The sequence below is a fragment of the Podarcis cretensis genome (genome assembly GCF_951804945.1).
Source record: "Podarcis cretensis genome assembly, chromosome: 2".
In the NCBI taxonomy this organism is placed as follows: Eukaryota; Metazoa; Chordata; class Lepidosauria; order Squamata; family Lacertidae; genus Podarcis; species Podarcis cretensis.
The window spans coordinates 24772788-24799360 of NC_137171.1; the positions used below are offsets into that span (position 1 = coordinate 24772788).

At 42.7% G+C, this 26573-nt stretch overlaps 3 long non-coding RNA genes across 6 annotated transcripts; 2 read left to right on the plus strand and 1 right to left on the minus strand.

Annotated features, from left to right (window-relative positions):
• The first annotated feature begins 161 nt into the window (after positions 1-161).
• On the plus strand, positions 162-25815 carry LOC307210125. Of its 4 annotated transcripts, XR_013835842.1 has the most exons (4): positions 162-449; positions 19616-19734; positions 23078-23438; positions 25677-25815. It is a non-coding gene; the product is annotated as an uncharacterized lncRNA (long non-coding RNA). The 4 variants fall into 4 exon arrangements; XR_013835843.1 differs by lacking the exon at positions 19616-19734 and having other exon boundaries at positions 164-449; XR_013835844.1 differs by lacking the exons at positions 162-449; positions 19616-19734 and adding an exon at positions 22444-22510.
• LOC307209755 lies at positions 6190-10877 on the plus strand. Its single transcript, XR_013835749.1, has 2 exons — positions 6190-7085; positions 10763-10877. It is a non-coding gene; the product is annotated as an uncharacterized lncRNA (long non-coding RNA).
• Positions 14850-22957, minus strand: LOC307210130. The gene is made up of 2 exons (XR_013835851.1): positions 22875-22957; positions 14850-15378 (listed from the first exon to the last, which is right to left on the minus strand). It is a non-coding gene; the product is annotated as an uncharacterized lncRNA (long non-coding RNA).
• Positions 25816-26573: the final 758 nt, after the last annotated feature.

The following is a 26573-nucleotide window of genomic DNA, read 5'->3' on the forward strand; positions in this document are numbered from 1 at the left end:
CAGCTGGAGACCCAAGTTTGGCCATGCCTGCTCTAGGAGGATGAGGCAGGCGAGTGCGCACAGCCCAGCTCCCTAGGTGGCCAGGTGAGGCTTGCTAGGTCTGGGAAGAGGTGTGTGATTCTTCAGTTGGAGTTGACTCAGAACAGGTGAGGCTCACATGCCTCATCAAGCCCAGATGCTGCAATCAGCTGGCAAAGTACAGAAGGACAGCAGAGCTGTGTTTGCTCTACTTCCCATGTTGGTTGGACCATAGCTTGGATGTTCCAGGGAGCTCTTTGGGACTAGTGTGGGACTAACCTCCAAGTTCACAGGCCCCTGGATCAGCTGCAGAGGCAGGAACTTGGCCTGACTGAACTTTGGTCTTTCTATCTGTTGGCCTGCCAGATTGCTGGATTTATGTGCTAGCATCTGCCTTGGGATCGTGCACTCCAGTGGGACTTGATTGCCAGGTAACCTGTGGGTCCAAACAGGCTGGGGGTGGGTGGGCAGTGTGAGGAGGCACCTCACTTTAGGGTGGGGAGGGGGTGGCTCAGAAAACAGGGGCAAAGATGGAGGTTGACTGGGGGACTTGAAAGGAGAGGAGGCTGAGGTAACCCTCCACAAAGGAGGGTGTTCGAAAAAGGGTGAGGGGCTGCCGGCTCTGCAGGCAAGGGGTGACATAACTGGGTTCCTGAGCCCCACAGGGGTGCTGCAGAAAGAATATAGTTGGTCAAGGGAACCATGGACTCAAAAAGGTTGAAAACCTCCAGCATTTGGTAAAACATACTGTTTACATGAGGGACACGGGTGGTGCTGTGGGTTAAACCACAGAGCCTAGGATTTGCCGATCAGAAGGTCAGCGGTTCGAATCCCTGCAACGGGGTGAGCTCCCGTTGCTTGGTTCCTGCTCCTGCCAACCTAGCAGTTCGAAAACACGTCAAAGTGCAAGTAGATAAATAGGTACTGCTCCAGCGGGAAGGTAAACGGTGTTTGCGTGCGCTGCTGTGGTTTGCCAGAAGCGGCTTAGTCATGCTGACCACTTGACCCAGAAGCTGTACGCCAGCTCCCTTGGCCAATAAAGCAACCCCAGAGTTGGCCCCGACTGGACCTAATGGTCAGGGGTCTCTTTACCTTTACCTTACTGTTTACATGTAGGCTCCATTAAAAAACAAACAACCCCCCCCACAATAATTGAGAAGGTGGGCTTGAAAGAAATCAACTCCCAGCCCTGGGGGTGCATGGACTATTGGGGAGTTTGAAATTAAAACGTGTTTCCGATTGCTCCTATTATAAAGCCTGTAGTTGGTATATTCAGTATACCGTATGTGTGATTTAATGACTTTACTAATGGAAAGCATGTGTTGGGGCTGGTAAATGAGCTTTTGTTTGGCACTCGAGGTGCTTTCCACGGGTGTGAAAACTGAGCCACCAAAGGCAGTGGATGTTCCAGCAAGAGAAGGGGAGGTGCATTCGTTGGTGGGGAGTATTATATTAAGGAAGATTGATCAGCTGTGCTGGAATAATAGCAGCTGCTTTGGCAAAGCAAAAGGGTGACACATTGAGGTTTGCGTCAAAGGGTAGCTGTGGAAGGGGCTTCATAAGAAAACAAAACTAAAAGGATGGTGAAACGATACTAACGGCAGAGGGTTATATATTCTCATCATTCAGTGACAAGGGCAGCTTAGCCTTGGTGGCTGAAATGAACCAAAACTGCTTCAGTGAAGGTGCTCAGTAGCCTCAATGCTAAGTCATACTTTCCTTAACCGATGGGGAAATTCCCTGGGCATCCCATAGTCCCATCAGTGTTTCCTGGCTCCGGATCACCCAGTCCTCCCAGATCCACAAAAATAAGACCTTAAACTGCCCAACAAGCATGACAGGGCATAAAACCCAAACCACAATTCAGCTTCACAAGGAGATGAGGAAAATGTTAAAAGGGCTTCTGGATTTGATATCCGGATAAAATGGCAGGAAGGGTTTTGGTTTTTTAAAACAGAAACAAAAATAAAAGGATATTTCTAACATTGCATTTCCTGCTTTTTGCCACAAAAACAAATCTACCCAAATGTCAGATTTGAAGTGCTTTGCCCTTGTGATGTTGATCTGGTTCAGATTTCAATGGCAACGCGAGCACCACTGTATCCTTCTAGACAGTCTGGGATGCAATCAGATCACCTAGGATTTGTTTACTTCTGCCAACAAGAGATAAATAAATGCAAACTATTTTGCTTGTTTGTATCAGGCTTCTTGGAAAATGACAGTGTGGTACCTTAAAGATTATAAATATATGTATTTGCCTACATGTTTATTAGGGACAAGAATGCCTCCATTACCCACTCAGGCTGCAGTCCTCTATGTACCTTTGCGTGTAATTCCTTCTTGAAACCAGTGGGACTTAGGCCTGCAGGCTAGCAACAACTCTTATCTAAATAGATCACTTGATTTCAACCACTCCTATCACAAATCCGAAGAATGAACACTAGCGAGTGTGTCTTATTTATGTACAGTGCTTGCCACTAGGATTGTGTGTTGCGTTTTAATTATTCTGAGCTGGTTTGGGAGAGGGAAATGGTTTTTGCCTGGGAAATGGTATAAAATATAATGAAGAAATGTATAAATAAACCCCAATGCATACAATGCCAGTGTGGTGTAGTGGTTAAGAGCGGTAGTCTCGTAATCTGGGGAACCGCGTTCGTGTCTCCGCTCCTCCACCTGCAGCTGCTGGGTGATCTTGGGCTAGTCACACTTCTCTGAAGTCTCTCAGCCCCACTCACCTAACAGAGTGTTTGTTGTGGGGGAGGAAGGGAAAGGAGAATGTTAGCCGCTTTGAGACTCCTTAAAAGGGAGTGAAAGGCGGGATATCAAATCCAAACTCTTCTGCTTGGGGCTCAGCCACACTTCCACTACTCCCCTGCCAAATAATAATAATAATAATAATAATAATAATAATAATAATAATAATAATTTAATATTTGTAACCCGCTCATCTGGCTGGGTTTCCCCAGCCCCTCTGGGCGGCTTCCAACAAAGATTAAACATACATAAAAATGTCACACATTAAAAACTTTCCTGAACAGGGCTGCCTTCAGATGTCTTCTAAATGTCAGGTAGTTGTTTATCTCTTTGACATCTGATGGGAGGGCGTTCCACAGGGCAGGCGCCACTACCGAAAAGGCCCTCTGCCTGGTTCCCTGTAGCTTTGCTTCTCGCAGTGAGGGAACCGCCAGAAGGCCCTCAGGACTGGACCTCAGCGTCTGGGCAGAATGATGGGGGTGGAGACACTCCTTCAGGTATAGTGTGGGTCCAACGCATGTCCTATAGGTCTGAGCAGTTTTGCCTTTGCCCCTCTGCATTCCCCCCAGAAAACTTGCTCTTTAGTGATAAATCAGAGCAAACATCGACCCAGATTTTTTCCCTGGGAGTGGGACAAGGGTAAAACTCCCATCAAATAAAGAGTTTTAGTGGGGGGTTTTCCCATTTGCTTGTTTTACACATATTAAAAAGTGGATATTTCTGCTGGCAGCTGTTACTTGGGATTTTGTAGGTATCTGCCATATATACAGCATGTGCTGCCCATGACCCAAACTTCTTCCCCTCTCCCCTCTCCTGTGCCACATAAGACTGGTTGGACTCTGTTGCAACCTGTAAGATATCAACCAGACTAGAGCTTTGAAAGTAAATGAATCTGTTCTGCATGCAGAACCCAGGCGCCCTCTTGTGCGTAAACCAGACAGATAATCTTTCAGACCGAACCACACAGGATCTGCAAGATAGTATTCAATTTCTTTCCAAAATACAGATTTCTTTTTTCAAGAATACTTTTCAGATTAGAAACAGATGCTAGGGGAAGCGGTTTAGAGAAGAAGATTGCACAACTATATACCTGACCTGAGATGCTCCTATTTCCATATGAAGTGAAGACTGAATTCTGTTGTTTCTTTGTCAGGCTTTTTTTCTTTTTTCTTTTTTTTAATGCATAGAAGTTGACCTTTTAAATGTCGAAATAATCGGACAGAAAAGACATTTTCTTGCAAGCTCCTTGGCTCCCTTTTCAAATGAGTGAGTAAGGGCTAATATTTTCTTGCTTGTGGGCAGTGCTGGAGAACATTTTTCATCCCAAGGGCCACATTCGCTTCTGGGCGACTTTGTGAGGGCCACATAACAGTGGTGGGCAGGACCAGAAGCAAATTTCATGAATGCAAATTTTACCTTTGTACAGCAGGGTAGTTTCTACGCACACAAACACCCCTCTCTATCCTTCATCCAAGCAAGCAAGAACCATTATTGAGGAAATATCCCACCCAGGAAAGTACACTCAAGCATACCCTTCAGCATTTTTCTGATGAAAATTAGGGACACAGGTGGCGCTGTGGGTTAAAGCCTCAGCGCCTAGGACTTGCCGATCGAAAGGTCGGCGGTTCGAATCCCTGCGGCGGGGTGCGCTCCCGCTGCTCGGTCCCAGCGCCTGCCAACCTAGCAGTTCGAAAGCACCTCCGGGTGCAAATAGATAAATAGGGACCGCTTACCAGCGGGAAGGTAAACGGCGTTTCCGTGTGCGGCTCTGGCTCTGGCCAGAGCAGCTTCGTCGCGCTGGCCACGTGACCCGGAAGTGTCTCCGGACAGCGCTGGCCCCTGGCCTCTTGAGTGAGATGGGCGCACAACCCCAGAGTCTGTCAAGACTGGCCCGTACGGGCAGGGGTACCTTTACCTTTACTACCTTACTACCACTTTACTACCACCCTACTACTAACTTATTACTATTTTACTACTATCTTACTATCATTTTGCTACCACTTTACTAACATTTTACTATTATCTTACTACCATTTTACTACTATTTTACTACAATCTTACTACCATTTTACTGATACTTTACTACTATTTTACTACAATCTTACTGCTGTTTCACTACTATCATACTACTGTTTTACTATTACTTTACTATTACTTTACTACTTCACTACTGTTCCACAACTTTACTATTGTTTTACCATTACTTAACTGCTACTTCACTACTGGTTTACTATTACTTTACTACCACTTCACTTCCACTTTACTACTGCTACTTTATTACTTATACTACTTTACTATTTATACCCCTATTTATACAGTAGACCTTCCTGAACAATGGCATGCCTGTCTATAGTATTGTTACTATTTTATTAATTGTATATACTGCCCTTCATCCGTAGATTTAAGGTTGGTTTACAACATGAAAATGCAAGGTAAAAAACACAAAATACACAATAAAAACAAGAACAAGAACAAACCAATAAGCCCTCACCCTCTCCTTTGGCTTGTCCTTCACTCATGACTTCTCTCTTGTTCCTTGATCTTAACTTCCCCACTTTTTCAAACCTTCCAGTTTTCCCTAATTTTCCCGGGACAGTCCCAGATTTATTGAAGCTGTCCTGGTTTCTGATGTTATCCTGCTTTTCCTTAGGACGTCCCTATGTTCATCCAAGAAATGTTGGATGGTATGGAGTTATACAACCCCCAAGCCATCCGAAGGCAACCTGTACTGTATAGGGAGGTTTTTTAATGTTTACTGTTTTATTACCTTTTTATATGTTTTGGAAGCCACCCAGAGTGGCTAGAGCAACCCAGGCAGATGGATGTGGTATAAATAAAGTGGTACCTCGGGTTACATATGCTTCAGGTTACATATGCTTCAGGTTACACACTCTGCTAACCCAGAAATAGTGCTTCAGGTTAAGAACTTTGCTTCAGGATGAGAACAGAAATCGTGATCCGGCGGCGGGCAGCAGCAGGAGGCCCCATTAGCTAAAGTAGTGCTTCAGGTTAAGAACTGTTTCAGTTTAAGAACGGACCTCTGGAACGAATTAAGTACTTAACCTGAGGTACCACTGTAGTAAAATTGTTGTTACAGAACAGGGCACCCCTATTTTCATTGGAGAAATGTTGGAGGGTATGCTTTTGTCCTCACCTCAGTTTTGACTACTGGCTCCTCACACAGCCAGTGTGTTGCCCATCGCTCAGTTCTGACTAAAGGATTTTATGCGGCCATTGCTGGCGAGGACATTTTGGGAGCTAAAATATCCAACACCACTAAATTCTGGTGTACTTCTTTAGCATAATAGTGTAAACGGGGATCAACATACGAACAATGAGAAGCCATCCCCCCCCCTCACTACTTTATATGGAAACAACTGGAAAAAGCTCTATGATTGAGGCTACCAATATGCCTGTTTGTACAATGAACACTTCTGAGGTAATTCTTTGGCCCCGCAAAAGCTTCTCAGTTTGCCCACTCGCTGCTGCTTATTCATGTTACTGGTTTCTCTGTTGAAAAAAATACAGAGAGCTGAAGGAGGAAGTTGAAAGACTTCTTTCCAGTGCTATTTTTCCAGAAAAAGAGGTGCTGGGACTCACAATGAAATCGTCTTATAATGGCAATGGTGCCCACCTGAGAGGCGATGGAACTGAGTTCCAGCGAGTTCCAGCTGGAAAAAAGCGCTGATTCTTTCCCACTTTCTGTGTCAGCTCAATGTGCTTTGGAAGGCGCTGAATAATTCTTTCGGATCCGACTTTTAAACGTATTTTTTGTCTGTCTCTTGGGGCAAGAAGTGACCAAAAGGGTTGGAGCTCACTTCTTGAAAAATCCAAGAGAGCCCACTGAGGTCTAGAAAGTTTGGGGAGCCTTCTTCTGCGCTCTTCATAAAAACAAGCAGGTCCATTTGCCTTTTCGCAACACGTTCCATTTCTGTGGCTTTTATGTTTTTCCTTATTGCTATTCTAGTGATGGTTGTCTTTATTATTTAATGATTTACTTTGGCATCTTTTTTCACCCAGCCCTTCAAACAAGTTCCCTGGGCAGCTTTCAAGGTCATAAAACACGGTCAAAATGGAAGAATATTGCCAAAGCAACCCACACTAGATAAAAGCAGCAAAATCTAAAAGCCGCAGAGAAGTCTGCAGCTGAGCTCTTTTTATTGTCTGTTTGCTAGCTTTTGTTTGTTTAGGCTCAGGGACAGCTTTGGGTTTCCAAATGTGTGGGTTCAAATCATCGCAGCCTTTTAAGATTTGTTATTGATTTTGGGTGTTGATTTGCTTTTGTTTAAACAGGTGAAGTTAGTTATTAGTTAGTGAAGTTAGTTAGTGTTATTCTAAAGCAGCAATGCTGCAGCAAGCAAAGGCTCCAGCAGCTCAGTCAGCTGCTTGTGGCTGCAAAGCCAGACAGGATGTTTGTGACTGTTGCCATGGAAACAAAGGGGCAGTCCATTCTGTACTGAGCACCGGATGTTAGCTCAGTGTGTGTGTCATATGACCTGTACAGGATGTACATGGGTGGAGTTTGGAGTTTCTCTCTGTTTGTTGAAGAGAGCAGACATGTTTTCTCTGTACTGAAGTAAAGACAGGAATAAAAGCATGTAAGATACATTTCTGTCTGAGTCTGATTCCCCTTCCTGGGGATATGCAGGGAGCAGGGAGGAGGAGAAGCAGTTGGTGTGTTTTTCTCACAGCCTGAGGAAAATCGCCGGAACGGACCTCGTGTGTTTTTCCTGCCGGGAGTCGCCGGAGGGAGGTCAAAAGAATTCAGCCGGTGCCTGGAGAGATAGGCACATACCTCTGACCGAGCCTGAATGCTAACAGTGGTAGCAGAGCTGCTGGTTTCTACGATCCATGGACCTCTGCAGAAATAGGAGCAGAGCTGCTATTTTCATCCCTCTCCATGGAAGCCTGAGATGGAGGCTGATTCTCTGCAGCCAGAAGCTGACCAGAAGAAGCTGAAAGCCAAGCTACGGAGCCCAGGTATGAGCTTTTCGGGCTTAAGAGTGTGAATGCAGATGGATTAATTCTCTGCTTCATGGGAGCAACGTTTGGGAAAAACAGCTCCGAGAGAGAAGAGTCTGCATTCCAAACATTCCTGTGGTTTTTCCTGTCCAAGGAAAGGAATGTGGTTGCTTAGCAACGGAGGCCAGTTTCAAGATAAGGGCTGGAAGTCAGGCTGTGCCCAGAGAGGCTAAAACAGCTCGTGTTTAGACTAGGCCCTTACAAAGGAACTGTTGAAAGGGGACTTTCCAAGCGGCCAGTGTTAGAGCTGCCAGGTGCACAGAGTGTAAACAAGCCAGCTATTGGATTTTAGAGGCTTGTGTTTGAGAGTCAATGCAAGGACTCAAAATGGATGCCAAGAAGGGGGGAGGCCTGCCTTCTCCACCCCTCTTGACCAGTGACAATTATGCATCTTGGTCTATTAAGATGAAGGCCTTGCTGCAGAATCAGAGACTGTTTGAGGTGATTGAGAACCCCATCCCTGCAGCACCAACGCGTGCTTGGGAGTCACAGGAAGTGAAGGACAGGGGGAGTCAAGAACGGAGTTCTAACACCCCCACTGCTGTAGCTACTGGAGGAGACGCCGTAGCTTTGAACGTTGTCCGATGCCACAATTGTGGACAGACTGGGCATCTTCAGCGGTACTGCAAGAAGCCACGTCAGAACAAAGGAGCCAAGGGAAGCTCCACGAAGTCTGAGGCGTCAGGCAGAAGTCATGCCAAGTCACAGGTGAAGCCTGCAAAGGCTTTGATGTCCCTAAAAGCCATACCACAAGTGGGGAATTCCTTCGTTTTAGACACGGGAGCGACGGTTCACATGACCCATCGCAGGGATTTGTTTTCGTCGTTTAAGAAGCAAAGCTTCGTTGTACAACAAGCCAACGGTCAAGAGCTGGAAGCCACCGGAATTGGGACTGTGTATCTTAAAAGTCTGAACTTGACTATAAACAATGTTTATTTGGTTCCAGAGTTGAAGTACAATCTGCTCAGCGTTTCGCAGTTTGCCAAGAAGGGACTAAAACTGTCCTATGATGATCAACACTGCGAGATCTACAAAGATGGAGAGTTGTATCTTTCTGCCAAAGAGAAAGATGGACTGTATTTATTGACTTTTGATCAAAGTGATTACATGGAATGTAATTCTTGTGATTCTAACATGATTTCTTTTGCAGGTGTAGCCAAGAAGAACGCCATGCAGGTCACCTCGAGGGTCGACAAGGCATTTCAGCGGGTGTATGCTGATGTGATTGGTCCTTTAGCACCATCTAGAGGCAATGCAAAGTATTACCTAATATGTGTTGATTCTTTCACAGGTTTTGTCTGCATTTATCTTTTGGAGAGACCGAAAGAAGCCTTAGAAAGGTTTAAAGAGTTTTGTGACAAGGTTAAAAATATGCATGATGCTGACATAGATTGTCTTTGCACAGATGAGAAGCCAATTTTTCTCTTACAGGATTTCCAGAGGTTCCTGAAGAAGAAAGGGATAAGACACAAAATTGCAGCTTCCGAAGAAGCTTGGAAGAGATGTGTCTGTGTTAGGGTGAACAAAGAATTGCAAAAGGGAATGCATGCGCAATTGCTTAGTTCACATCTGCCACATGAGTACTGGGCTGAGTCGCTAATGTCATATACTTATACGTGGTTGAGAAAGTTTTCAAAAGAGTTGGGAAGTTCTCCTTTTGAGAAACTGTTCCATAGAAAACCTTCTGTTGCCCATTTCAAGGTTTTTGGGTCTCATGTGAGAACAGAAGCTCCGGGTGGAGTAAAGAATGCCAGAGGCATTTTTGTGGGTTATGAAAAGGGTCTCTACAGAGTAATTTTGTCTGAATCTGGAAAGGTGATTCTCACAAAATTTCTAGAGAGTGCTCCTGAACAGGAGCGAGTGATTGTTCACACATTTCCCACAGGTGATGATGATGATTCTGATGATGATGATGATGAGTTTGATCTTATTGAGTTCAGTAGTACTGATGATGACAGCGATAGCTCAGACAGCTCAGTTGTCACAGTCATTGAGAGGAAATCTCACGTAATGACTAGACCCTCAGAAGAGGAGGATGAACCACTGATTAAGCTTAGTACTGGTTCTTCAGAGAGTTCAGAGGCTGAACCAGAAAGCAAGGGAGAGCAGCACCTCTTACGTAGGTCTGAGAGAGCAACGAAGGGTGTACCACCCAAGAGGTATTCAAAAGAGTTTGCCAACCAAGCTATTGCATGTGTTGCTGTTGTAAACGACCAAGGTCAAATTGAAGCTGTGTCTGAGTCAGAGACAAAGGCACAACAGAGAGTTGCTAACCAAGGTAATGCAGAAGCACTCATTCCTTGGAAGTCACACAACCAGAGAGGTACATTGGTAAAACCAGTGGCGTGTAGTTCCAAGGGTGGAACTGAAACAACAGGGGAGTGTTATAAGTATAACAACTGTTTGTTTTCTTCTCTGGATGACGCTTTGCTCGCAGCACGCATTGATGCTTTAGGGGGAGTATGTTATTCTAAAGCAGCAATGCTGCAGCAAGCAAAGGCTCCAGCAGCTCAGTCAGCTGCTTGTGGCTGCAAAGCCAGACAGGATGTTTGTGACTGTTGCCATGGAAACAAAGGGGCAGTCCATTCTGTACTGAGCACCGGATGTTAGCTCAGTGTGTGTGTCATATGACCTGTACAGGATGTACATGGGTGGAGTTTGGAGTTTCTCTCTGTTTGTTGAAGAGAGCAGACATGTTTTCTCTGTACTGAAGTAAAGACAGGAATAAAAGCATGTAAGATACATTTCTGTCTGAGTCTGATTCCTCTCCCTGGGGATATGCAGGGAGCAGGGAGGAGGAGAAGCAGTTGGTGTGTTTTTCTCACAGCCTGAGGAAAATCGCCGGAACGGACCTCGTGTGTTTTTCCTGCCGGGAGTCGCCGGAGGGAGGTCAAAAGAATTCAGCCGGTGCCTGGAGAGATAGGCACATACCTCTGACCGAGCCTGAATTCTAACAAGTACTATATAGATATGCTTCAAAAAAAGAGAGGGCTTATACAAACTCATGAGAGAAACATAGATGGAACTGTATTATCATGGATGTTGTCCCAGAAATTAATAAATAATGCCCATCTTTCTGTGAATCTGTCTTGCTGTTGACTATGTGATGTTATTCTCTGATATGTCAGTTTAGTCATTAGGGCAGCTTTCTGTACTTTCGGTAACCATTCATTTAATGGCAAAGCTCATTTTTTTCTTCCCAAAGCTGAGCAATGAGCCTGTTAACATACAACAAATTGTACATTGGCATTCCCACTCCTGTTTTCAGCACACACAAAGGGGTTACACTGAAGGTTTTAGAGATAATGTATCCTATAATTTCCTGCACTATGCTGAGAACCACACTTTCATTTTAATTTTTTTTACTCCACTCCAGAAAATATGCAAATAATCTGCCCCTGATACCTACATCTTGCTTAACTCATGAGGTGTAAGATGCCACTGACAGATTGCACAGAGTTCTTTTAGATTAGCAGTTATTCATCTTTTAGGTATTGTTTTTGAAAATTAAGTCTGTTTTGTTTGTGTTGTACTGAGGTTGTATTTTCTCAGACCCTTTCACCACTTCTAGGGTTGCAACTGATCAAACGTGATGTCGGTGAGAAACATATATATTATGCTAATTCATTGCTTTGCATTCGCACTCGCCATTATACTTTTGAATTATGTATTTTGATACGGTAGGTCAATATATAGTTGCCATTTATTCTGCAATGTGTTGAAGCAGCAGATGTCTTAGGCAAATTAGTGAGATGATTGCTTGATTGTATGAGATTGCGCACCCATTGTTCAGCCAGCTAGTCAAGTGCAGCATCTTCTGAGCTATTGTACAGTGGTACCTCAGGTTACATACGCTTCAGGTTACAGACTCCGCTAACCCAGAAATAGTACCTCGGGTTAAGAACTTTGCTTCAGGATGAGAACAGAAATCGTGCTCTGGCAGTGCGGCAGCAGCAGGAAGCCCCATTAGCTAAAGTGGTGCTTCAGGTTAAGAACAGTTTCAGGTTAAGAACAGACCTCTGGAATGAATTAAGTACTTAACCCAAGGTATCACTGTATATTATTTTGCCCATTACCTGCTTAGTTTACCCTTCACATCCCTCAAACTCATCTTTGTGAAGCTGTCACCAATGTGTAGGCAATGGCTGTCTCAAATGTGAACAATTCAGCTTAACTGCAACTTGAATACAGCTTACATTTCCAAATCAGATGGAAGCTGGTTTGAGGGGAAAGGGACCATTTCTCAAGAAACTGCAGGATGTATATGGATTGTGGCTAGCGGCATGTGTGCATGGCTTCAAACACCAGTGGTGGGAGTGCACTGGAGCAAGAGTAAATTGTAATGTGTACACAGCCATATATATATATATATATATATATATTACCAGTATAATATATCTATATCTATATCTATATCTATATCTATATCTATATCTATATCTATATCTATATCTATATCTATATCTATATCTATATCTATATCTATATCTATATATACCAGTATAATATATCTATATCTATCTCTATCTATCTGTCTATCTATCTGTCTATCTATCTATCTATCTATCTATCTATCATCTATCTATCATCTATAAACAAACAAACAAACACACACACACACACACACACACACAGAGAGAGAGAGAGAGAGAGAGAGAGAGAGAGAGAGAGTATATGGAAATGCAAGCCTTGCAATTTTAACATATCACCAGAAGGTGGCAGACTATGCGAAGACATTAAAAATGCAGATTTTGCTGAGGCTTTTATGCAAAATCTACAACTCAGTTGTAAAAGAGCCAGTCTTACGTCTTAAAGATCACTTCTATCCTCCCAGGAACTAAGGAAAGAGAACATTCCTCTGTGGTTTTTCTAGGAATCTGCATTACGTTGTGCAACATTTTTTTTTTTTTAAAGTACAAATGTGGCTACACAATAATGGTTTTCTTGTCAGAGGACAATAGACAAAGCTAGAAAAATTTAGGGTTTTTTTTTTTGTGTGTGGAAGAGAACAAATTCGGTCCCACTGTGGAACATTCCATTTCCATGGCCTTTTGGTTAGTAGAGCAAAGCTGCCTTCCTGATGACCTCCAAAAAATATTTTCTTCCTCCTTTCCTGTATATTCACTTCTGTTCTCACTTTCAGAAAGTTCTATTCAAAGGAAACTATTGTACAAACTTTTGGTCACTGGAATTCCACCCCCAACTGGACTGGAGTGAGGATTCAATTGTGTGCTAGTAAGGGCCAAATCCAGGATTAATTGGTTGAAGTGATCTGGAAGCAATTGGTTTGGTTTTGGCGTGTGTAACCTCAGATGAGTTGCAAAGCCCTTCCTTAGGCCTCATTTTTACTACACTTCCCTTAATGTTTTCAAAGTTAGTGAATGTGCTAAACGGTGTGTGTGTATGTGTGTGTGTGTCTTTCCCCTACTTAAAAGTTTAAAGTGAGGTGTCTTTACATCTGTCTGCTTCTTATATCCCTTGTACAGTGGAACTTCAGTTCTTGAACGTCTCCGTTGACAAACGTTTCAGAACCTGATAACCCAGAAGTAAATGCTTCTGTTTCCGACCGCGCCTTGGAAGTCAAACGGCTTCCGCTGCGTGTTTTTCAATTTTCTGAATTGAATTTGTAGATGGCCCTTTAACCCTCAGTTTTCAAATATTTCAGAACTCGAACGGTCTTCCGGAACAGATTACGTTCGAGAACCGAGGTACCACTGTATTGCTAGATATTTTCCTGTAAGGTGAGATTCCTTTTCTTGCTGCTGCTATTGCTGTTGTACCATGTTATCAATCTTCCATACCCAGGAAGGCCATATTCTCCAACATTCCTCAGATGAAAATACAGACTTTTCTCACTCTCCTGACCCTCCTCGACCCCCCCCCCATTTTTGTAGAGCATTTCCTATCAAAAGGTCAAGTGCCACCACCTTCTTCTTCTTTGGCGATCACTCATGGCCAAATAAGTTTGTCTTCCATGAACACGGTTTTAACAGTCCGTAAGTGACTGTGGAGGCCAATTCTGGATCCACACATCCTTCCACAGTGGGGACCTAGGTTTCTGGGTGGGAGTTGATCACAGTGAAGGTTTGTCAAACGTGTCTTCCTTTTAGCACGTTTCTTCCTTTTGTCCTGAGTTCGAGCGTCTTCAGAGTTCATGACACCTTTAGTAAAGGCTGTTCTCCAACCGGAGCGCTTGCAGGCCAGTGTTTCCCAATTGTCAATGTTTATACTACATTCTTTTAGATTTGCCTTGAGAGCATCTCTAAACCTCTTTTGTTGACCGCCAGCATTACGCTTTCCATTTTAAAGTTTGGAATAGAGTACCGGTAGTTGCTTTGGAAGACGATAATCAGGCATCCGCACAACACGACTGGTCCAGCGAAGTTGATGTTGAAGAATCATTGCTTTGACACTGGTGATCTTTGTTTCTTCCAGTACACTGGCATTAGTTTGCCTCTCTTTCCAAGTGATATGTAAAAATTTTTGGAGACACCGTTGATGGAATCTTTCGAGGAGTTGGAGATAGCGTTTATAAGTGGTCCATGTTTCACAAGCATACAGTTAGTTTGGTAGTACAATAGTTTTGTAAACATGCATTTTGTATGAACATCTATTGTGAAATAGATGTTAAATACATGTTAAATCTATGCTCAAAATTTTACGCTGAAAGATCCTACCAGAGTTCAGCATTTTTCATGTCCTATAATGACACCACAAACTCTCCCACATTATTCAATGAAACTGAAACATGCTTAACTTTGGCCGTACAGTACTTCGTTTTGTTATTTTGTCTGCAGTTTACAGGGAACAGAAGACAAACTGATAATTCAGCAATTATTTGGGACTTCATTCATTTCTTTTCAAAGGGCAGTGGCTCCAATCCAGCTACTGTTAGTCTTCAGTGGCTTCAATGGAACTTAATTACATAGTTAGCAACATTTAGCTGAATTAACACCAGAGATTTTGTTTAAACCGTCCCTGTCCCCCTGTCCCCCTCCCAGTGATTGTGCCCTCTCAAATATCAACGTGGTAAAAGAAAGCAGATGTTGGGTAGATTATTAGTTACAGAATCCACTTCTCATTTCATTTATTAGACTTATTAATCACTTGTTACCCAAACGTCTCCAAGACACAGCAGAAAAGATACAGTACATAATACCTTATGAAGAGGGGAAGTGGGGGCGATAATATAATACACTAATACATTAATATCATACCCTGCAAAATTTATCTGATGAAAATAGGGATGTCCTATTTAACAACCACAATTTATTATTTATACCCCGCCCATATGACTGGGTTGCCCCAGCTACTCTGGGTGGCTTCCAACACGTATAAAAACATGATAAAACATTTTTTTAAAAAACCTTCCCTAGACAGGGCTGCCTTCAGATGTCTTCAAAAGGTTGCATAGTTACTCATCTCCTTGGCTCGGGGGTTGCATAACTCCATACACTCCAACATTTCTCCAACGAAAATCGGCATGTCCTAAGGAAAAGCAGGGCATTCCGGGGTGCAATCAGAAACCAGGATGGCTTCTGTAAATCCAGGTCTGTCCCTGGAAAATAGGGACACTTGGAGGATCTGTAATATTTTATATAATATAGTAACAGTCATTTCAAAACATACTCACATAATAAACAGAGCAATAATTTGTCCCCAAACCATTCACACCAAACCAACAATCCCCCCCCTTTAGCCTTCCTACCCCACCCAGAAGTCTGTTGCTGAGGCCAGATGTTCCAAATCAATGGTGGGTGGGCCCAGTGTCATCCAGGGATGGTCGATCATCTCTCCTCTCCCTTCAGGGGGATCAGTAGCACAACAAAGCCGGAGGGTGGTTCTCCAGCCATACTAGCAATCGATGAAAGAAACTTTTGTAATGATTCCAAATGACAAAACCTCTTCCTATCCAGCTGATGTAAATTAGCAGCAATGTGAGATTTATATCCAGAGTTTGGAGTTGAGGACTGAACATTGTGCATCTCTGAAAACAAACAAACAAAAAAAACCAGTCCCGAAACACCTCCATAGGGACAGAATAGATTTATAAATCAAAACAGGAAACTAACATTGTCTTTGATGCACCATTTTCATCTGGGGATAAGGCCAGAGAAACGCTAACCATAAAGGAAATGGAGGTTGCGGTGGGAGGGGGAGAATGAATGGAAAACACTAATGCCAGGGATAAACCAGAGAGGTGGGAAAGCCAGTGTGGTGTAGTGGTTAAGAGCGGTAGACTCGTAATCTGGTGAACTGGGTTCGATTCCCCGCTCCTTCACATGCAGCTGCTGGGTGACCTTGGGCTAGTCACACTTCTCTGAAGTCTCTCAGCCCCACTCACCTCACAGAGTGTTTGTTGTGGGGGAGGAAGGGAAAGGAGTTTGTTAGCCACTTTGAGACTCCTTAGGGTAGTGATAAAGTGGGATATCAAATCCAAACTCTTCTTCTTCTTCTTCTCTTCTTCAAAAGTGCACCAAAAAAATATTGTTACAAACGTCTGCCCTTCACTTTGCTGAGTGGTAGCAAGAGTTTCCAGGCACCCACACAGAGTCTGTGTTCCTTTGGAGAATTGATTCTCCTCCTCCCCCTTAAATACTTACAACAAACCTTTGAGGTGGGTGAGAGAGAGAGCGCGAGAGAGAGAGAGACTGGTTTAAGATCACCCAGTGAGCTTCATGCCCTAGTGGGGATTTGAACCCTGGTCTCTCCTAGGTCCTAGTCCAACGCTCTAACCAGTACACCACACTGCCTCACTTCCCTCGCCTTGTTTTATAGGAAGCTTGCTCTATTGTCGCAGCATCGACCTCCACATAAAACAGCTCCGACTGAAGAACAAAATATTTATTGTATATCTATCTGACTGACCTATACTGCCCGTCTGGACTTCAAACAACAGTATGTTCCCTAGAGGAGTTTTGTTTTGTTTGCCTTCCACTTTTCTCATCCTGTCCCAGAGCAACACCATATGGAGGTGGCTGGCGACTCTTTCTTCCCTCCACCCTTCTGGCTGAGGCAAGAAAAGAAAAAAGTTTTCAACTCGGTCATAAAAAAAACCTTCCACCCACAGCTCTAACTGAATGGCTATGTGCAGTATAAGGTTTTAATTTCATTTTTCCAGCAGTTTCCACCCACCTAAATGTTTATTGGATTATCACTTTCAACGGCCCTATATTAGAACGAATATTTGATTCAAGAACCACAATTAATCAGAGAGTTTATAAAGATGTTACTACGGGGTCAGGTTGACTTGACATCTGAAGGGGTTCTAACAACTTTGGAAGAAAGAAGAGGCCTGCTTTTGTTTAGTATTTTTAGGTTAGAGGAGCAAGTTTAAATTCATAAACACACCTCTTTAAGAAAAGAGAATAAGTGTGAAATTTTGTTCACCAGTCATATAGATAAAGGCACCCTTGCGAAATTTTATGATCAAGCTTAGATCAGATTCCAGATGCATACATGAAAAAAAAAATGGGAGAAAGTATTATCAGGTGTAATACTGAGGGAAGAATGGAAATGTATTTGGGACAATATCCCGTTTAAATTGATGGCAGAAAATTCAAAGGAAAATTGTTGTAAGACTCTCTAAAAATGCTAAATGTGATCTAATATGCAGGCTTAGAGTTTATACTTGCTGGAGATGTGGTTCAGTCAAAGCTGATTTTATACACATCTTTTGGAACTGTCTCAAAGTATGAGCCTTTACAAAATCTGTGCAGACTAATATGTCAGGTTGTCTCATGAACTTTAGAACCTAAAGTTTTCTTGCTTGGTTATCTGAAGGATATTATTTTGGAAAATGATTTAGAAATAGTAATCAATCTTACAACAGCTGCAAAACGAATGATTGCTAAGAAGTGGGGGGAAAGTATATCCCTTTACAGAATCTGAGTGGATAGAGAAAAATATGGTCTTATTGTAACACTGATTAAGTTAACATATTAGAAAAGAATATGCAGAAACCAACCCAATAAGCATATGGAAAAACACTGCAATTCCATGTAATGTTCTGGAATAACATGCTTAATGATGATGTTGAACCTTAAAGAGTGGAACAGGATCAAAGATAAAGAACTTGGAGAAGTGAAAAAATGCACTAGGAGCAGGAAGGAAGAAATGGTCATAAGAGTCAGGGGTAAAAAAAAGGAAAAGGAAATTATTGTGAATAATTGATGCATATTATTAGCTTTGTGTACCTTGACACATATTATACAGACAAACCTTGGTTGTCGAATGTAATCCATTCCGGAAGACTGTTCGACTTCCGAAATGTTCGACAACTGAGGATCAAAGGGCGGTCAGCAAAGGCAATGGAGAGAACAAGAAAGAAAAAAAAAACTCCCCAGAAGCTGTTTGGCTTCAGAAAATCGTTCAGAAACCAGAGCAGTTACTTCCGGGTTTTCAGCATTCCAGAGAAAAAACATACGATAACGGAGGCATTTGGGAACCGAGCTTTGACTGTACCTGTGACCATTTACCGGTAATTAGATGGAATACTGAAAGGTAAAACCAGTGCTTTTTTCTGGGGGTATGCAGGGGTACGCATACCTGTAAATGTTTTGTGAATTTAAGTTTGGCCTCATTGAGGAGCAGTATATCAATATGAGTAGGAAAATGAGAGTACCCCATAACATATTTTTAAAGAAAAAAAGCACTGGGTAAAACCATCTCTTTTCATTTTCTTTGCTGGATAAAAACTCACTCTCAGTTGTGGGTCTCAGGACTCTTTCCTTTTGCATATTGGTGTGGATTAGCTCTTGTGAACATTTCTCTGCACTGTGTTCTGTTTGCTCTTATGCTTTGGCAATCATTTCCTCTGTTAGCCATTGTGGGACCTCCTGGAAATACCACCTTATTTTATTTTTATTTTTTTATTTTGTAAGTACAGTGGTACCTCGGGTTAATTACTTAATTTGTTCCGGAGGTCCGTTCTTAACCTGAAACTGTTCTTAACCTGAAGCACCACTTTAGCTAATGGGGCCTCCTGCTGCCGCCGCACCGCCAGAGCATGATTTCTGTTCTCATCCTGAAGCAAAGTTCTTAACCTGAAGCACTATTTCTGGGTTAGCGGAGTCTGTAACCAGAAGCGTATGTAACCTGAAGCGTAATGTAACCTGAGGTACCACTGTATGATTATTTTCCTGCAGTAAAGGAGTGGATTCCTGGATTGGTTAGCCCTCCCACTCATTCCACTCGGCACTGTAGCATTACAGCATTCTTAATATTCTCTCTTTCAAATTGTATCTTGCTAAAAATTCTTTTTAATAGAAACGCATTTTGGCACAAATTGAAAGATTGACTGATTAATAAGTAAAAAAGATTTGATGGTAAGATGGTGCCCACCACAAAAGCTATACAGTGGTACCTCTGGATGTGAATGGGATCCGTTCCGGAGCCCCATTCGCATCCAGAGCAGAACGTGACCCGCATCTGCGTGGGTTGTGATTCGCCGCTTCTGTGCATGTGCGTGACGTAATTTTGAGCGTTTGTGCATGTGTGAGCGGCGAAACCCGGAAGTAACGCATTCCGTTACTTCTGGGTCGCCGAGGAGTGTAACCTGAAAACGCTCAACCTGAAGCACTTCAACTCGAGGTATGACTGTAGTGGGAGATCTGAGGCCCTAAAAATGTTGCTGGACTACAACTCCCATCATCCCTGACCACCAGCGTGGCTGAAGGGAACTAGAGTCCAACAAGGTCTGGAGGGCTTCTTTCATCGTCCCAGCACTGACCGTGATATGTGAACAAAATTCTGCCAATAAGTGAATAACAAGATGTTTATTGTGTGTTTTTCTGACCTATACTGCCTGGACTTCCAACAGCTGGATGTTCCCTACAAGACTTTTAAAAGAAGTGGGAGTTTTTGGAACTTATCCTGTCCCAGAGCAACACTGTGTTGCTGGCTGGCTATTCTTTCCTTCCTCCACCCTTTTGGGCTGACGTAATCCTTCAAAATTGCTTAGTGTTTTCAACTCTTTTTGAAAGAAAGCTTCCATCCGCTGCTCTTCTGCCCAGTTTAAGGTTTCTAATGTCTTTTCCCTGCAGTTCCCCCCCACCTTAAACTGCAAACATTTCTTGGCAGGTTGCCTCTGTGGTCAAGTCTAGATTAATGTTGGTTGTGGAGATTTGCCTTGACAATGTTTACACACGTTCACTATAAGCAAACTTACACACCAATGAAATATTTCAATAGATATTGCGCAGCAGACATTATCAAACAGTAAAAGAAAACCAATAGACTTTTAATGATGAAATCCATCTTACCCACAAGAAGTTTCCCGTTTACTCCAGTGGACGGGGGACATATTTAATCACCCCGTTTCCCCCTGCCACGCCCCTGCTGTGGTCAGCTGCATTTCCTGGGGGGGGGGGGAATACCCCAATGTGGAAAATGCAATCAGACTACACTGCAGGGTTGTCAAAAGGTCCTCTCCCTCCCAGCTCCCCTCATCCATCCAACCACATTAAAGTGCCCATTTTTTCACTGCCCAACAAGATTTGTATCACCACACAGGTATATATTAGAGTCTTAGTCCCTCCCTGTAACAAATTCTTTCAGATGTTATGATAAAATGGGAACAAGATATAGGCCACACAACTGAATTGGATAACCGGAAAGAACTATGGACAAAGAATATAAAATTTACGGCTTGTTACTTAATGAGAGAAAATCTCATGAAAACGCAATACAGGGTGGTATTGGACCCCTGTAAAGCTGGCAAAAATTAATAAAACTTATAACAAGAAATGTTGGAGGTGCAAAAATCAAGTAGGAACCTTTTACCATATGTGGTGGGCGTGCCCAGAGATTAGAAATTTCTGGGACACGACCTATGAGGAGATGAAAAAGTTATTAAAAATTACATTCAACAAAAAAACGGAATAATTTCTTTTGGGAATTTTGACAAACAATATCCCTAAAAAGAAAACAAGACTATTTCTTTATGTAGCATGTAGTGGCTAAGTATTGGAAGGAAGATCATATACCCACCAAAGAAGAATGGTTGTGTAAACTGTGTGAGTACTTGGAACTCGCGAAGCTGACAGATATAAGATATAAGTATAACAAGATAGTTAAAAAAGAATGGGATTACCTAAATAACTACTTGATGAACCAAGGTTCATCAGCTAAGATCTGGCTGTGTTTAGAATAACGCCACAAAGGAAAAAACTCCCTGATACCAAGATGAGGGATTTACTGAAATACAGACAGGTAGACTTTAATTAGAAATAATGAACTGTTATGAAATTGGCGGAAGTTGACAACAACTATGTTTCTTTTTTTTGGAAATGTCTTAGTTTATTGAAGAATGAACTAATGTTGTTTTATGTAGGCTTCCTTTTTTCTTTTCTTTCTAAGATTTAAATTTTTCTTTCTAAGATTTAAATGTTTCTGCTGCTCCAGAGAAGCGGACACGGAGTAATGGTTCCAAACTACAAGAAAGAAGATTCCACCTAAACATTAGGAAGAACTTCCTGACAGTAAGAGCTGTTCGACAGTGGAATTTGCTGCCAAGTGTGGTGGAGTCTCCTTCTTTGGAGGTCTTTAAGCAGAGGCTTGACAACCATATGTCAGGAGTGCTCTGATGGTGTTTCCTGCTTGGCAGGGGGTTGGACTCGATGGCCCTTGTGGTCTCTGCCAACTCTATGATTCTATGATTCTAAATGTACTTACAAAATGGCATATATTTATATCTCTTACTTCTTTCTTCCTTTCTGGAGTTTCTGCTTTTATTCTTTTCTTTTTTGCTCTCTCTACATAAGTCTTTTTTGTTTGCTTAAGTTTGTGAGTTTTGATTTATGTATATGTGCAATACAATACAATCAGAGCTGTTCCGCCTGGCCTTTGGTTTGGACTCAGTCTGACCCTTATGTTTCCCTCCCCTTATGGTTTTGATCTATGGGCTGCTTTTAAAACGGAATGGGTGCGAGTGCCTGCGGAATTTTAAGGGAGCGTCTTATATTCAGGTATTCTCTCTCCCCCCCAAAAAAATTTTTTAAAGGTGCAGCTTATATTCAGGTATGGCTTATATTCAGGCCAATACGGTAATAAATGAATAGGAAACAAATGTTTAGCCACATAACTGGATTTTCTACCACCGCTTTGCTCCAGATGGAAGGCAGGGTGATGGCAGCAAAACTAAATCTTGGAAATAAAAAGAGGAGTAGAATCAGTCCCCCCCCCCCTTTGGGGGACAGTTAAGATCTATTGGTACATGACAAATCTGCCCTAGGTGCATATTTTGCTGGTGAGCCAGTGTGGTGTAGTGGTTAAGAGCAGTGGACTCATAATATGGTGAACCGGGTTCATGTCTCCGCTCCTCCACATGCAGCTGCTGGGTGACCTTGGGATAGTCACACTTCTCTGAAGTCTCTCAGCCTCACTCACCTCACAGGAGGAAGGGAAAGGAGATTGTTAGCGGCTTTGAGACTCCTTCGGGTAGTGATAAAGCGGGATAACAAATCCAAACTCTTTTTCTTCTCCTCCTCCTTACTACAGATATGGTAAGTGAAGTGTTAAGAACTGGTAGGCTGTTGCTCATTGTGGAATAATTTACTGCCAGTTACCACTAGAGGCCAGCTGATATTAAGTGCAATGAGACCACACATCTGGATCTCAAGTTGCTTTTACCCAGCACAATCAGAAACAGCCCAGGAAAGAGACAGAGCCCATATATAGCTCTCTCAGGAAAAGCAATGCTAATTTGTGATTCTGGGTGTGTGTTTTTTATCCCACTAACTGCAACTCTGAATGAAGATTTCTTACTGCCCGATAGGAATCACAAGGAATATGTTATTTCCCCCCTATAGAAGGGACCTAATAACCTCAAGTAGTACTCTAGATCAAACAATAACTCGGTTTTGTGGGTCTGCCAGGTAAGGTAGCTATGTGAAAAAGAGCCCAATTAAGTTACACCTGCCCAAACTGCTTCCTATTAAAAGTGCAGAAGCCCTCTTTCTGATGTGACCGCTTTGGTAGTGGATTGTGGAATAATTGCTTTATGCCGATTGATTTTAAACTTGGATATCACAACGACTGAACCCTGCTCTCCCATGGTGATCAAGGAGTTCATTATTTACCTGGTTCCTCTGTCTCTGCTCTGCCGTTTACTTATGCTCCTTATATCATGGAGTGGTGGTAGTCTAAAATGACATTCTTTCCAGTTATACCAAACACAAGCCATGCTTTGGGAATCTGAGACCTCTTACTGCTCAGAAGTTGGAGTGCACTTAAAAGTACTCTCCCACGTTGCAATACATTGCTCCTTTTCAATTTGCTGCAGGCAGAATACATTTAGAAAGCTCTTTGCCTGTGCAAAACTCTGGGGCACAGTTTTCCATCAGCGGTCCAGCTGTATCAAGAATGATTAAGTCTTGTCAGAACAAAGAAATCTCTTCAACTGTCCTGGGAGAAGATTTTCGAGGGGAGGAACTACTGGAGGACAAAAACACGAAGTTGTTGTGAATGGCCATTGCTTTTTCTGGCTGCATTTATGGACTGGAAAGAGAAAAGGCACAAAGAAGCAGAAAAAGTAGTTGGAGGCTTTATAAATCATATTCTTGACAAAGAAAATACTTTGCTGTTATTATGCAGTTTTCTTTGAATCCTTTGCTGACGTTTTAGCCTAAATTGATTGCTTTAAGGTAAGCTTTTCAATGTTGCTTTCTCTTTGCCTCTGGGTGTATTTTCTTGCCATTAATACCCGATGAAGCCTAGTTATTTGGGAGCAAAAAGGGAAAGAGGGGAGAATTGCTACTGAATGAATGCAAACTCACTTACTCAAAGTGCTTGGATATCAACTGATAAGTGATCTGGATATTTGAACCTATGTACCTAAACTCTGCCAGCTCATCTTGACTCATTTGTGGATTAACATTGCAGTCCTATATGCTTGTTTGGGAGTAACTCTCCTTAAACTTGGTGAGTCTTAGTTTTGAGTAAATCTGCATAGGATTGGACTTGCCAACTATGTGAAATGCTCTGCAGAGTTTGATTGGTATGCCTGTGATTTGATTTATTTAGGTCAGTCTAAAATAAATGTCTTCCTGTTGCAGCAATATCCTGACCTAGAATTTTCTTTTACCCATTGAAATATTTTAACACAATTTTGTTGTTAAAGCACTTGAGCAGTAAAACCATGGGAAAGCTATCTTTGAAACTGCAAATGCTAAGAGTTTTACCATCCATGTGGAGGTATTAACGTTGCCATCCCAAATTAGTTTTATACAAAGCATTGCAAAGTTTTGACAGCTGTTCCTTATTAGGTTTGTTAGCAGCTTCACTTGATTTGGTAAAGCTGGTCACTGGCTTGTTTATGAATTTGATTGAAATAATATTCTCCTGAGTCATATTTCCTACCTTTTCTTCCCTGCTGTCCTAAATGGAATCTGCAGGCAGATGAATAGTTGAAGTAGACTGGTTGCACTCGCCACCTAAGAATGGGTTTGCCAGATCACGTACCCAAGATCGCCTCTGTCCCTTTAAATATTCTGACAGCTGGAGATTATGCAACCATTCTGCCCCTCACTGTTTCTCTCCCACTGCCTTCTGTTGGGTGAAATCTAAGTTTATTCCCACCCCCCCAACAGGATTTATATATTGCTTAATTAAAACTTCTGAGCAGTTTACATAAAATGCAATATATATGTGAATATGGCCAATAAAATTAGGTGTTAAAAATGAACCCACCTACTTTTCTTTCCAAAATAAAATCTCATTCGGGGCCATGGAACAACAGGATGGGAATCCCAATATCCTTGCACTGAAACATTTCAAGCAGAATCTTCACCTAGAGCACTGTTTCCCAAACTTGGGTCTCCAGCTGTTTTTGGACTACAACTCCCATCATCCCTGACCACTGGTCCTGCTAGCTAGGGATGATGGGAGTTGTAGTAGTCGAACAACAATTGGCGACCTAAGTTTCGGGAACACTGACCTAGAGATTGAAACACTACATGGAAGAAGAATGTTAGAACTCAGATGCTCTCTCAAACCTATTAGAGTATTTGGTATCTGATGCTCAAACATCCCGTTGGATGGGTGCAAAATAACTCAAGGTCAAAGGTAGCAGTAGGTCCAGGAATGCTTAAACATAATGAGCAGCAGAGTGGGAACATGTTTTATGGAGATCCTAACTCAACTTTGGCATGACACTAACTGGATTTTCCCTATGCAGACGTTGATAAAGTTTGATTTAACCTCTTACCTCCAACATCTGTTTGTCATTAAACACATGAGGCAAAAACCAAGTGGCACCAACCAGTCAGCCAAATGGCAAAATTCCTACCGGGTCCCTGCTCCAAAACAGACAACCCCTAGACAGGCACAGCAAGGCCATAAGAACAACCCTAAATATAGGGAGAGGAGGGCGGGTGATCCGCTGCACGTCGCAAGAAAGTGAAACTCTCCAGCGACGTGCAGCAGCCAATAGCCAACCCAACTGACCAAATTTCTGCCCCAGCAACAGAGGGGCAACTAATGGGGTGTTGTGGCCATCCAAACGGTCCCGCCCCACAACAAGGAGGCAGTTTCTGGTGATCTCACCGCAATAAGTGCCCTCCATGATGGAGGACCCAACCTGTCAAACCTCCCCCCCCCCAATATCCAGTATGATGTTTTCATCCCTGACCATTGTCCATGCTCCTTGGGGCTGATGGGAGTTGTAGTTCAAAATATCTGAAGAGCACCATGTTGGGAGGGGCTAGTCTGGACTCTGCATGGTATCTACATATACCCAGCTAGGAAAATCAATATACGCACAGAACATTGTGCAAATAAGTGGGAGGGTGGGTTGTGTTGCAATTTATTCCTTTGCCCAGTGCCGCACTTTGCCTAGAGTGAGTAACCTCTGACTGAACAGGCTTATTTTTCATTTTAAGCAGGCTTGAAAATGCAGGGACAACGCCAGAGGAATAGAAGTGTGTATCAACAGACAATTGCACTTTTGTGGAAAAGTATAATTCTGAAATGGAGGATGAGGATGCAAAGCTTTCAGGCAAGTAAAAATTGCTAATCGAGGGGAAATAAATGTTCAGCATTTCTTCTCCTGTTCTTTTTTAAAATTTAAAGTTGTGAAAATTGATTAAGCGTTTGAATACAAACAGCTAACTTGTGTGCTATATTGCCATTGCCATTGCCATTTTGTTTTACAGTGAAGTCAAGGGGAGAAGCCACTCGTAAAGTTGCAATGGGGAACTAGCCTTTTCAGTTACTGTGTTAATTGCAGAAAATTTATTTGATTTGTCAGTGCATATCATTCCAAGGATGTTCTAATAAACATGCAAGAAATAGTAGGATAAATTATAGTCCACTTCTGTGTCCAGGGCTGCTGTTTATCAACTCCATCTGGTACACAGGCTGAGATCCTATCTGCCCGCAGACTGTCTCGCCAGAGTGGTGCATGCTCTTGTTATCTCCTGCTTGGACTACTGCAATGCACTCTACGTGAGGCTACCTTTGAAGGTGACCCAGAAACTACAACTAATCAAGAATGCGGCAACTAGACTGGTGACTGAGGGCAGCCGCTGAGACCATATAACACCGGTCTTGAAAGACCTACACTGGCTCCCAGTATGTTTCCAAGCACGATTCAAAGTGTTGGTGCTGACCTTTAAAGCCCTAAACAGCCTCGGCCCAGTATACCTGAAGAAGCATCTCCACAATCATCATTAAGCCTGGACACTGAGGTCCAGTGCTGAGGGCCTTCTGGCAGTTCCCTCACTGCGAGAAGCAAAGCTACAGGGAACCAGGCAGAGGCCTTCTCGGTAGTGGCACCCGCC